The 13256-nt window shown below is 42.1% G+C and overlaps 1 pseudogene; it reads right to left on the reverse strand.

The window, feature by feature from the left end:
* Positions 1-10458: 10458 nt before the first annotated feature.
* Positions 10459-12987, reverse strand: LOC102493480 (60S ribosomal protein L29 pseudogene; annotated as a pseudogene).
* Between the last annotated feature and the right edge of the window lie 269 nt (positions 12988-13256).

Raw genomic sequence — 13256 nt, forward strand, 5'->3', positions numbered from 1 at the left:
TAACAGGGACTGGTGAGCCCTGTGCCGTCTGTTCTTCCCGTCTTTGCTTAAAAAAAAATGACTTATACAGAGGCCAAAAAATATGTCCTCTTTGCCCTTGTTGCTCCACTTTCAGAAGTTTATATCATTATCACATTCATAAATCCTACCAACTTTCAGCTGGAAGAGGCTGTTTTTAAAAGATTGCCATGCATAACCCTGGCTAAGAGAAACTTCTGAGTTCCCAACATATTCGAGAGAACATTTCTAATAAGTACAACTTGGGTTCTAGTGCTGATTGAATATAAGCTTTTGTCAGCAGATCAAATAAAGTCCTCGTATCAACAAATCAGAACAGACCACAGCATATGCCTAGTTTGGCATGTGAGTTTACGGCACTACCAGTGTGGGCTGGATTCTGCCCGGTGAAATCCATTTAACTTAGTTGGATGGCCATGCTAATTGGTACCATCAAGAAATTCAGGAGCCTGAACTTTGATACAAGGGAGACAGACATTATTGAAACAGAATTTTGTTTGTTGGCTCGGGAAGAGTGTTGGCTCGTGGAGTCTTTCTGTTGTCAAGTTGCTGAAGGGTCATTTGTGGAATTTGTTGTCCAGGGAAAAACACTGAGGAAGTAAATTTAAAGAGGCCTAGCCCCACATGGATAGGCTTACGTGGAAAAAAAAATTACTGAGAAGGAGAAAACCATGGTGAGCTTCTTCTGCAGGTAGTGCAATGTAGCCTGCGGTTGTGTGTGTGTATGTGTGTGTATATGTGTGTGTTTAAGGCTCCACTTTACAAAAGGCCAGTAGGATACAACTTGATCTTACAGAGAAAATAAAGGAGATTTTCACATCATGGAGGCATTTTACAGTATCCCCAAACTGAAAATAGAATCTTAAACTCAGTTTACAGTTTTTCAGAAATGAATTCACAGCGTAAGATGGGACACACATATAAATTATTTAATTAGAAAACATTTCTATAGGATAAGCCAACCATTCTACAAAGCCCCATGCACTAAGTTTTGGAACTTAAGAGACGTAAGGTATGGCTCTTCATATGCACCATCTCCCCCTCTTAAAGTATGATTTGGGATAAAACATTTGCCTGCTTAATAGCAAACTCAGTGTACAAGGTTATTGAGACATCTGCTCTTTTCTTGGTCTGAGAAGTTCATTTTTGAGATTCAGCCTGCACCCTGCCCCCCCCCCCAACTCCCAGGTTCTGTTACAGTATTAGGCTTGTGCCCTTTGTGTCTTCAGCACCTGCTCCCCCGTGTCCCTAGTGATTCGGTCCCTTCACCTTGCTCTGTGTTATTTGAGTGAGGCTTTGCCCACGGATCAGGACCTAAGGTGATCAGCACACCAGATTCCTTGGCCACAGAGATTGGCTCAGGAGAGAGCCGCCACCTCAACAGAACCAGGGAGGCACAGTGAGATTTTGCTGGGAATTCTGAGATGGAAGAGGATGCTCCACCCAGGTTGCCTTCCAACTTCAACCTGAGGGAGTATAAACTGCAGCCATTTTGGTTTCACTGGGATCCAAGTTTTTATGATATAGGATCTTGGAGAGAATGAGAGCCTAAATATTGGAGAAACAAGGTCACCCGGGTCACCAGAGCTAGACCTATGTCTCAGTTGGCTAGGGTCCCTATAAGCCTACCACTGTGACTGGATGGCTTAAGTCACAGACATTTATTTCCCTCAGTTCTAAAGACCAAGAAATCCAAGATTAGGGAGCTGGCAGGGTACTGGCGAGGCTGGGCCCTCTTCCTGGCTTGCAGAGAGCTATCTTTTTGCTGTATCTTCACATGGAGGTGGAGGAGGGAGGCTGGGTCCTCTCTGGACTCTTTATAAAGACAGTAATCTCATCTGGAGGCCCCCACCCTCATGACCTCATCTAAACCTAATTATTTCCCAAAGGCCCCACTTGTAAATGCCATCACATTGGAGATTAGGGCTTCCTTATAAGAATTTGAGGGGACATGAACATTCAGTCCATAATAACCAACCTCTAGACTTGTAAGTGATGTGGGCCTGTACTTTAGCATTTTGTTTTAGACTAATTTAGGATGAATTCTTTGTCACTTAGTGACCAGCATGTTCGAGCCCCACCCATTAAGTTTCCATTTGTTCCCAGATTAAAACTATTTCTTTCTCCTCCACCCCATTTTTCTTCCTTTCCTCCCAAGCACAGGTGTGCCTCACACTGGAACATTCTGAATCAGAGTTTTCAGTCTTCAGTTGCTTTGTATACCTGCTTCTTGGCTGGAAGGTACTTCAACCAATTACTATAACAAGGAAGGCCATGAAAAGACTTAGACTAGGCCCTGTTTTCATTTTCTTCCAGATTTTCCTACACTGTGACTTCCGCAATAAATCTTCACATACTTGGAGTTTATTTTGGGTCCTAAATGATTCCATAGAATCCATCTCATAAAGGTTATCACTACCTGCTGTTTTTTAGACTGTCTGCAATAAAAACATTGGGCAATTAGAGTAGTGTGACAATCTAGAATGTGGCATGGACACATGTCTTTGGCCAAAATACTTCAGCTTTGTGGAACTGTTGGTATATATCGGTCAAGAGTTAAAACTAGCAACACCTGGCTGTCTGCCGCTCTGCAGGGCTGGAGTCGCTGGCAGGTGTTGCCAGTCTTATTTCCAGGAAGGATGAGAAACGTGGGAGTCCTCCAACCTTGGACTTAGTACAGGTTAATATGAAAATATGGCAGGCGGTGAAAAACACTGGGTTTGGAAGTCAAATAGATCTGAGTTCCACTCCCTACTTGACTGTGGAGTCTTGGATAACTGCTCTGAGTTTTAGTTTCTTCATCTGTAAATTGAAATAATAACACTTCCTTTACTTACTTTATATGGCTGTTAATGAGGACTTTAAAGTTCCCTAAACAGTGCCTGACAGATAAACACTCATTAAATAGTTGTGTTTCTCTGTCTACCATAAAACATGGAACAAACAATGGCCTAGGATCCTGGAGATCCTAGTTCTGGCTCACTTCCTAATCTCTCCGTAAGTCTGTATCTTTTTTTCAACATAGTAGCAGGAACAGTATTTTATCATTGTTTTATAAAGAAGATAATGTTTGGACTCTTGGACAAAGCTACTCACTTGTGAGTGGAATGGGAACGGATCCATCTTGAACATTGAGGCAGATCCCATTCATCCACTCACCTTCTCATCCATCCATCCCTCCACCCCCTGCCCATCCTTTCATTCAATGGACAGTTGAGTATCTGCTCTGTATCAGGCAGTATAGTAAGTGCGTAGATTACAGCAATGAACAGAATAGTCCCTGCCCTCATGGACCTGATGATCTATGGAGCCTAGTCCTTCCCTTCTGACCTCACTGGGTGATCCAAATGTGAGAAGAAATAGAAAAGTACTTTTCAAGAATAAAACACAAGAAAATACTATTATTAATAATCTTATGCTAACCAAATATTCGCTGTTCAAACATATTGATACCATGCAATAACATTCCCCTAAGGCTGACTAGAAATTGAGGGGACAACTAACACACAGATGAAATAAGTTAGGGAAGTTTTAAGATTTTAGTTCAAGCCCTCAGGCTCTGAAAGAAGACATCAAGTCCTGAACACTGATGTGGTCACAGGTGAACTATAAAGAGGTCTACACCTCTAAACCCCAGTCCTTGCAGAGGCGTTTATGGGCAGTGTATTTCTGGGGGTTGGTGGAAGCCATGTTGCCTCCACCTGGCTCTTCCCTTGCAATCAGGCCTCAGGTAGATGCTTTCTCTGAACTGTCTGCTGGTTCTTGAACTGCCTGCTGGTTCTTGGCTGATGTCTTCTGGCCCCTATCTCTCAACTCTTCCCTGGCCCCAAGAACCAGGGACTGATTTGCTGGTCCTTTGCTTGTCCTCCAAGGCCATTTAAACTTTAGGAAGGAACTCAACTGTTATAAAAGGTATGTTAACCAAAACGTGCCTCCCACCTGATCATCAGTCATTTCCTTGGCATCCAGGTGACTGCCACTGGGTTGCATGTCAGTGAAGGAGGTCCCCGAATTTTGGATACCTACCCTGTGGGGTGACCTGTGTACTGGGCTCCAGTGAACATCAAGGAATGCCAGGATTCTGGAATAAGCTTGGGGATGAGAAAACTATAGGACACAGCCTCTAGTTGGCTGTGGTATGGCCTTTAGTTGCTTTGGTTTTGTTATCAAGCCAGTGCCCTGTGGATTGTCAGGTGAGCCATTAAATCTGCCAGGTGTCTGGACCAGCCTGTGGTGTGGTGGTTAAGGTGGCTGGATCTCACATGGCTGACTGTGCAGTTTGAATACTGGACCCAGTGACTTGAGAAACACTATTGGCATGTGTGTATGCATGTTCAAAAATCCCAAAAGGAGAGAGAAATGCAGGGGAAGGGATTTCAGCATAGTCATTCTCCATAGAGGGTGCTCCTTGAACGTGGCACCCAGGAGTGTGGGCTGCTTGTGTCAGGGCTGAGGTTGAGCCCTTCAGACTGTCAGGGTCAGCTACTGTGGGGCTTCCCAGAATGTCTCCGCTGCTACCACCTTCAGCGTGCCCCAGCTCACCCTGCTATCAGTTGGTCAACTGGGGTCTCTTCCATGTTGTCTAAAATTGTCATCCCGGGCCCCTGAGTGTGGCAACTCCTAGTGTTCCACTTAAGTCCTCAACTAGAACCTGTGAAAGCCTTTTAATACATGGCTGGGAAAAAGAAAAATGAGCGTTCCCAGTATTTTTCCCATTCCCATTCCCTCTTCTACCGAGAAGACCTTAAATGATGGGGGAGGGGAGCCTCATACCAGAGGCAAGTTTGCAGTGAGAATCTCTGAGTCTATTTTTGTCCAGTACCATCTGGACACAAATCAAGAATCTCATTTTTCCCACTACTTTCTCTTTTTTTTTTCTCCTTTGTACTTTAGCTGACTCTGAGAGCACAGAGCCTGAAACCAAGTCTGGGCCACAGAATTCCATTAAAACATAAAGAATAAACAGAAAGAAAATGTCACTGAGTTCCATGGATTATTTCCCCCACCTACAGTGCCCAGGGCATACAGAGCCCTGGAGCCCCTCCTTCAAGGACCTTGTAGATGCATTAGAAGGTGCAGAGAGGTTCTTACTGCCTTGTACCTCAGTCTGTGACTGCAGAGTGCAGAGCCCTAAGATGGGAACTTAACATCCAGCCAAGTGACACTCACTAGCCAGCCTCCAGTAAGTACCAGCAGGCTGCCATTGGATGAGCTCAGTTGAGGAACCCTGGAAACCCTCTCAGCTTTGCAGCACCCCCAAGTGATAGGGACCTGAAATACCACCCAGCTCCTCCCTGTCCTGGGCTATTTCTCCTCCTTCAAGTCCAATGCCCTGGTCAACCACACACCTTGAAACGTTAGTGTGGTGGATTTCCTTAACATTCTAGGGAGTGGTGGTTTCACACCAGTGGGGTTTGGGTGGATGCACAGATTTTCCTTAAAGTAATTGCTGCCAGAGATGTTTGACTTGAAAACTAAGTACCTAAAGTTCTAGGCTTGATCTTCAGTATTTAAATGAACAGATTTATGCAGGAAAAGTTCCACTGGAAACTCTGCAGTATGTTCTACTGGTTCAACTAACAGAACTAGACAAAGATGAAAATAGGGACTTTGTGTTTTGTGTTTTTAGGACAATTTGTCAGAAGACGCAAGGACTAGCGCAAGCTGATTCCCGCTCTCCCTTTTATTCTCATTGCTGATACCAGGGTCTTCCTGGTGCACCTGCTGTCGGGGAGAATACTCATGGCACACCTGAGCCTATGGTATGTCTAACTCTCTTCCAGAGTGAGTATTAGGACGCTTCTCATCTGACTGAGCCCCTTGGAAGAGGCAAAGAGCCAGCTGGAAGTCTGGTGGGCCTCTGGCTGCCAGCAAGACAGATGTATCAAGTCAGGTTTATGGGAGAAGTTTTCCCAGACTGTAATGTCCAAACTTCTGTCCATCCTACTATAACCTCGACAGTCAGATGGATGAAAACCAGACCAGTGCAGCCTTGGACCTGAGCTGCACAGATAAGAACCCAAAGAAGAAACAAATGGTGTGCCGCTAGATATGCTTTCCACTCGAGCAGAAAAATCAAGGACGAAGGGAACTGGAAGGGTGTGGCCTCTGGATGAAACTTGAGGTGACACAACAGCTAGTGAACACAGAGATGCTTGCTCAGGGGTGCTTTGCTAGAATACCTCGTGGCTTACTGGACCTGGGACCTTCTCAATATAGAAATGACCATAAAAAGAAAACAGATAGATTCCCATGCAGGGAAAAGTGAACTCTCCTCTGAATTCCAGGCTCAGAAAAAAACTTATTTAAAGGAAGAAAAAGTTCAGACAGTAGAACCTGGCTCATTTATATAACTCTGCCTAAAAACATGGCAGAAGCTGAACTTGAAAGCGTGTCTGTGCAGTGCACATGGGTAGCAGCTGGGAGTCGGTTGTCCCTGCTGCGTTTCCAAAACTGAGGGCGTGGCACTGAGATCCCGAGTATGGAGAAATCTAATATTTATATATGTGGTAAAGTCATGTTTCACTAAGCATTTCCGCCAGTCCTCATGAAAAATGTGTTGAACCATGCTGGCTCAGACATCTAGAATAGAGACAGCCTGGAAGGGTTCTTTGGAACCAAAGTTGCCCCACAGCCAGCTTAGTTCTCCACTAAGGGACAGCCAGAGGAACAACATAGTTCACTCACGAGATAGTCTGCAGCAGAGAAAGTTACTCTTAGAGACAAGCATCAGGTCAGGGACATTTAAAAATGGATCGTAGAGGCTCCTGTAAAGAAAAGTAGTATTGATGTGATATTTAAACTTTAGTATTTTACATGACAGCTTCATTTTATAATACACTAATAAAAACTAAGTAATGAATGTTGGTAAAATACTGTGTACCAAAGGTTGGGCTTCATTTCATTGATGTCTTTTTTCTGGTTCAAAACCCAACCAGGATCTCAGATTGCATTTAGTTATCATGACTCTAGTCTTTTCCAGTCTGGAACTATTCCTAAATATTTCCTTGACTACTACAACCCCAACGTATTTTTTTTTTTTTTTGGAGAGGTTTTCGCTATAGGGCATGTGCGCTTGCCAGAAAGACAGAGAGAGACATAGAGATAGAAAAAGAGAAATCACCCCCCACCCCGATGGAATGGCCATGTCGCAATCCCTTCTCCTCCAACCCCGATGGGATGGCCATGCCGCAATCCCTTCTCCTCCATTCTCTTCTTGGGGTCCTGGGCACGCATGCACACGTGCCTGGTGTGAGTTTAAGCCGCCGGGTCCAGGACTTGAACCGTGGTCGACTACATGGGAGTCCAGCGACATAGCCATTATGCTAACTGCTGGTCCCAATCCCAACCTATTTCTAAAAACTTCATTTGGAGATAATTGTAGATTTGTAAGAAATAATGCAAAGATCCCTATACCCTTCATCCAATTGCTCCCAGTGGTAACATCTTCAGAATTACAGCATAATATTGGGAAATTGACATTAATACACTATATGGGCCTTATTCAGAAGTCAGTTTTACATGGATCCATGTGTGTGTGTGCATGCACAAGCATATGTGTATAGTTCTAAATGATTCTGTCACATGTGTAGATTCATGTGACCTCTATCAATGAATAGTTTCATCACAAGAAACCCTAGTGCTACCTGTTTATAGCCACAGCTACCTCCCTTCCTCCGCCATTCCCATAACATCTGGCAACCATTAACCTGTTCTCTATCTCTATAGTTTTGTCATTTGAAGAGTGCCTTATCAATAGTATCATACAGTATGCAATCTCGGGATGGGCTTTCTTCTCTAAGCATAACTTCCTTGTGATCTATCCAAAGTGTTGCATTGATCATTAATTTTTCTTAATGAGTAGCATGGCTTGTGTGCACAGGGATGATGTCGCAGTTTGTGTAAGCATTCACTTATTGAAGGAAATTTGAACACACTCAACTCCTTTGCAGAGTACTGGCCAGTGTTTTCGTGGAATGGCTCTTGATCTGAGTTGTTCCAATGATGTCTCATGACTAGACTATTGCAATGCATTATTGGTATAATGCCACAGTAGTGCAGGGTCCTCCTGCGTTCATTCTGTCAGGGCGTACGTGAAGTCAATCCGTTTTATTACTTTGGTGATGTTAACTTTAATCAGTGAGCTAACTGGTGATTACCAGGATTTTCTGCTGTAAAGTTACTTCTCTTTCCTTAGTAATTAATAAAGATCTTGAGAGAGATTGTTTTCCTTAAAGGAGCTTTGGTAGGTATGGAGGGTGCATGCCTAGCTTTCTTAGTTTATCTTGCCCCACAAGCCTGTGGCTAAATCTCCAGGCCACTTTGTCCAAAGCAGAGCTAGCATTTGTCATGAGGAGCCAGTGGTCAGAGGAGAAAACATTATTCGAAGAGAAAAATTAAATAGGCTTCTTAGAACCTGTTCCAGTGTCAAACTTTGATTTAAGAAAAGCCCAACTAGAAATGCTAGCACTATGGGTAAGGGCAGACTTTTCAATAGTTTCTTCCTACAGGGCTAAGTAGCAGCGTAGAAGGCAAAAAAATGTATCCCTTTGGAAGTAATCGTGACTGCAAGTGTTCAGAGGGTAGTTCTGACTCAGGCTTCCTATGAGAGCGATGATGGCTAGAGCCACCTCCCTGGATCAAGATCCATCTGCTCTTCTCTGTCTCCCATTATAGTGGCCAGTCCTCCTCTTCCTGTGCTTTGGCTCATATCCCCTTCCTCATTCACAGAAACTTTACACAGCAATGTTACTGCCTTTCTCTATTATAATCAATTTTCCATCACATCTAAGTCTGTCCAATCTTAAATATTACAGTGAATGTAATATTAACCGAGTAAATTAACCGAGTAAGAAAGGAAGGAAGGCCTTGAGAACCGCAGAGCCCCTGAACTTCAAGGACTTTTCCATCCCCTTACAAATGATTGACTCCCTGATCACGCAACCTAGTGGTGACCACAGTAACAGCAGAAGTTGCTGGAAAAGTGTCTTCTTGCTCTTAAATGGAAGAAACATGAATGGGATCAACCTTTTTCTCCCAGTGGATGGAAACTAGGATGCAAGTAGCCCTGACCTCAGTTTTCCTATAAGCTGAGAATAATCATAGTAAGAAGAATTAACATGAACTAAGATCTTATTATGTGCCAGGCACTGATACAGCTCACTGTATTTACTCACTCAACAAAAATTCTATTTTTTATTATCTATATTTCAGAGATAAGAGAAAAAGAGCTTAGGGAGTTTAAGTTTCTAGCACAAAGCCAAAAAGCAAGTAAAAACCAGAATCAGAATTCCAGCCAGATTCTATTCAGTTCCAAGTAAATTCTGCTTATTTGGGTCCCTACTAATTAGCATATGGCCAGCATGTGGTGGATGTTTGATAGATATTTGCTGGATTAATATGGTCTTTTTGTATATAATATTTCCTGTCAACACAGAAATTAGGATTTTCCTTGTGGGAGCAGAGAAGTAAGGAAAGCTGGTTGGGAATTAAAAAAAAAAAAAAAAAAACAAAAAAAAAAAAAAAAAAAAAACCAAACTGACTGCAGAAACTGGGAAGACTTAATACCACCAAGCCACCAGTTATGACCTGCCCTAGATCACTGGAAATCAAAGCTTTTGGTGTACTTTTGGACATCAATTTTAACCAGATTTTTGGATATGGGAGAGGAGGCTCTCTGTATATTCATATGAAATGATGATGAGAGAGCAACCTATTTTCACATGCAAAACCCACAGAAGGACACCCCATCAGGTGCAAAAACACGTTCTCACTGTGAGGGATTGCTTACAAAATATTATGATTATCTCCCATTGAGAAAAGGTGAAATAAACATTATTTTGAGTATGTGTAGGTTTAGCATTTGAGAATTTATCAGTTTAGGATGTCTCTAATTTCCTCGTCTGTACAACTAAACCACACAAATGTTTTAATTCTTAATTATAAATGTCTTATATTAGATAAAAACAAGTACACCAATGCTCAAGAAGCTGTAATAAAAACAAGCCTGGGAGAAATAAGCCTAACTCTCATGAATGGATCTTGTGAGGAACACTAGAAGATGCTGGAGCCCTGGTCGTGACCTGGGGTTACTGCAGTTGATGCTACATCTACTCTGTTTGGATGATGCACCAAGATCCAATCCACTTCCCTTGCTTCTGCCTGGACAAGAGTTTTGGCAGAGACCCACATGCATCTGAACTTTGGTCTAAGGGGAGCCATTAACACCTCATTTGTCACCCGTCACATCCATCCCTAAGGGGAGTGTGCCTAGACCATGATAATATCCTGTCCTGGGATTAGAGAAGCAAGAAATTTGTCTAGTGACAGAAAAAAAAAAAAAAAAAAAAGAAGAAAGAAAGAAAGAAAGAGAGTGAGCAAGAGAGAGAGATCCATTTTCTTTTGTATTAATGTTCTGGTTTTAAGGGATGCCTAATTTGATCATTTGTGTTGATGGGTTAGAAACACTAAGAAGATACCCTTTTTAATTTCTTTGAATGATTTCACAGCCATCTTCAATCTGAAACAGAGAAATTATCAAAAAGTTCATGAAAAATCCATATTAAGAATAAACTATGTAGGGATTTCAAATTGATTTTGCACCAAAGTAAACTTGTACTTTAATTCCATTTTCCATGAACATTTGAAGTCCCTCTTCCACCATGAAGCCATGAAGGACAAATTGATGAAAGCTAACCATGTGGCTTCTTCCCAATTTTTAGAAAAAGATGCCAGCAATCAGATGCTGAGTTACAGGACTCTTTCCACCAGCTGTGGAGTTCCTGTCATAGTTCTTCACACAATGCAGATCTCTGGCTGTTAACCGGTTTTAGTCTGAAAATTGGCTATTTTTGTTTTCTGTCTATTTTATTCTCTTTTGTCCCCTCCACCTAGCTGAGTGTTTAGGTATTTCTGTGTTTAAACTTTCCAGCCAGCTGCTTGATTTACCAGTTTTATCACCTTTGCTACCCTTTGACCCTTAGATTTGCTTCTCAGAAATTACTATGAGCAATTTTTAGTGAAATTTCTTCCTGAGTAAAAGATTATTATTATTATTATTATTCTTAACTTACATGATTCCCCTTAAAAGCTCTGCTACCCACCCTTTTTTGCTTCGCCAAGTTTGACATTACTATTTTCCCTTTACTCACACAATGTCTAAAACATATTTTCCAACAGAAATGGTAAGATTATTCTGATTTGCTTAGTTTTTGCCCCAGCATGTACAGAAATGGCATAGAAATTCAAAGATAATGCTATCATTGGCACATTCAAGGTGAAATAAGACAGCTAATGACAGGAACTGTTATAGCATGTCTACTCTCCTTCTCTCACAAAGTCTTTACTTGACCCTTCTTGGATAAGCTATTGAAGATGGGGTTTGGGTCAGACAGACCTAGATCCAAATTGTGACTTCAGTAATTACTAGCTCCGTGACCTTGTCATTTAAGTGCTCTGCATTAGTCCTACTAGGCCAAGTCACATTGCAGTAACAAACAATCTAAAACTTCCAGAGGCTTAAAACAAGAAAGGTTTATTTCTAGCTCAAGTAAAGTCTGATAGAGGTCTAGGCAACTCTATTGCATAGCTGTTCTTTCCCCTTGTGATGGCTCAGCCTTGATCTTCCACATCTACACCGAAGCCTCATGGCAGAGAAAAGATTAAGTGGAGAGCTAAGCGTCAGCAATGAGATGTTTCTTCCAGAAGTAACACACTTCACTTGTCATATTTCATTGACCAAATTCATGTGACCACAACTAATATCAACATGGCAGAGAATAACTAATTCCATATGCCCAGGAAGAGAGCAGAACTGGGTACTGGTGAATGATAGTAATGTCACTTTGTCTGACCTTCATTTTTCTCAATAAAATGGGGATAATACCTACCATGAAGAGTTGATGTGACAAGATGATGTATATAAAGTGCTTAGGATAAAAACTGCAAACATACAACTAACTGGTAGATTATCATGTATAAAATATATCACTCTATTTTGTATAAAGGAAAGTAAAAGGCATAATATCTTAAACTCTACATGATAGGCATTTCCAATAAAAAACACCATCATCTACAACTGCTATTTGAGCCACTTTGCTTTCCAGATACAGTTCTGTGCATCACACAGAAAGAATGAGAAAGACATACACTAAAATATTAGCAAAGGTAATCAACAACATCTCTAGTTGTGAAGTCATAAATAATTTCATTTACTTGTTCATAAATTCTGATTTTTATCATGAGCACATATTTTAAGAATATTACCATATCACATGTCAGGCACCCATTTCAATTTGCATAATGCATTATGATGTAGATACTATTCTTTCTTTCTTTTTTTCTTTTTCTTTTTTCCCCTCACCTCAGGTTTGTTCATATACACAGCATATGTTCATATACACAGGAGGACACCTGTCTCACACAGAGAGCAGCCCAGGGGTCACCAGTCCTTCTGTCCTCATACTGGCAAAGGCCTCTACTATGGGCTTTTGTGGGGGTCTGGACACCTTTGGGAGCCGGAGCTGGAACCGTAACTGAAGATGGAGCTGCAGCTGAGGCCTGGGCTTTGGTCTGGGTCTTGGTCTGAGCCTTGGCCTTGTTGGCTTTTGGCCGAGAGAGCCTAAGGCCCTTGGCGATATGGACACGAGCATGTTTTCCGAGCTTAGGGTGGGCCATGTAGGCAAAATGACTGAGCTTGCAGCTGCTGCCCTTCAGAATGCCCTTCTGAACCTCCTTGGGTTTTATGAGGGCCTTGATGGCCTCCGCTCGCACACTCATGGCCTTGGCATTGTTGGCCTGCATCTTCTTCAGACTCTTCCTGTTGTGCTTCTTGGCAAAACACATGTTTCTCAGGAATTTGAGGTCTACCCCTTTGAGAGATTCATATCTTTTTGATCAAGATTTCTTGATGCCATTTCTAAGCCGTTTCCAGGACTGGTTGTGTGTGGTGTGGTTCTTGGACTTGGCCATGTCTGCACTGAAATCTGCCTAGATACTATTCTTCCTGTTTTACAGGTAAGGAAACTGGCACAGAGAGGTTAAATAACTTGCCCAAATAATGAAAGGTAGAATCAGGATTTGTATGTGAATCAGAAAATGATTAAGTATTGCTTTTAATAGTATAGCATCATATTCATGACTCTAATATTAAGTATATAGTATGTGCTAAACATTGTACTAGGCCCTATAGGGAATACCAGGAAGAGGGGCTGGCAAGTGATATGGTGGTTAAGGGTTTG

Source organism: Tupaia chinensis, unplaced genomic scaffold, assembly GCF_000334495.1.
Source record: "Tupaia chinensis unplaced genomic scaffold, TupChi_1.0 Scaffold138517_1, whole genome shotgun sequence".
Lineage (NCBI taxonomy): Eukaryota > Metazoa > Chordata > Mammalia > Scandentia > Tupaiidae > Tupaia > Tupaia belangeri.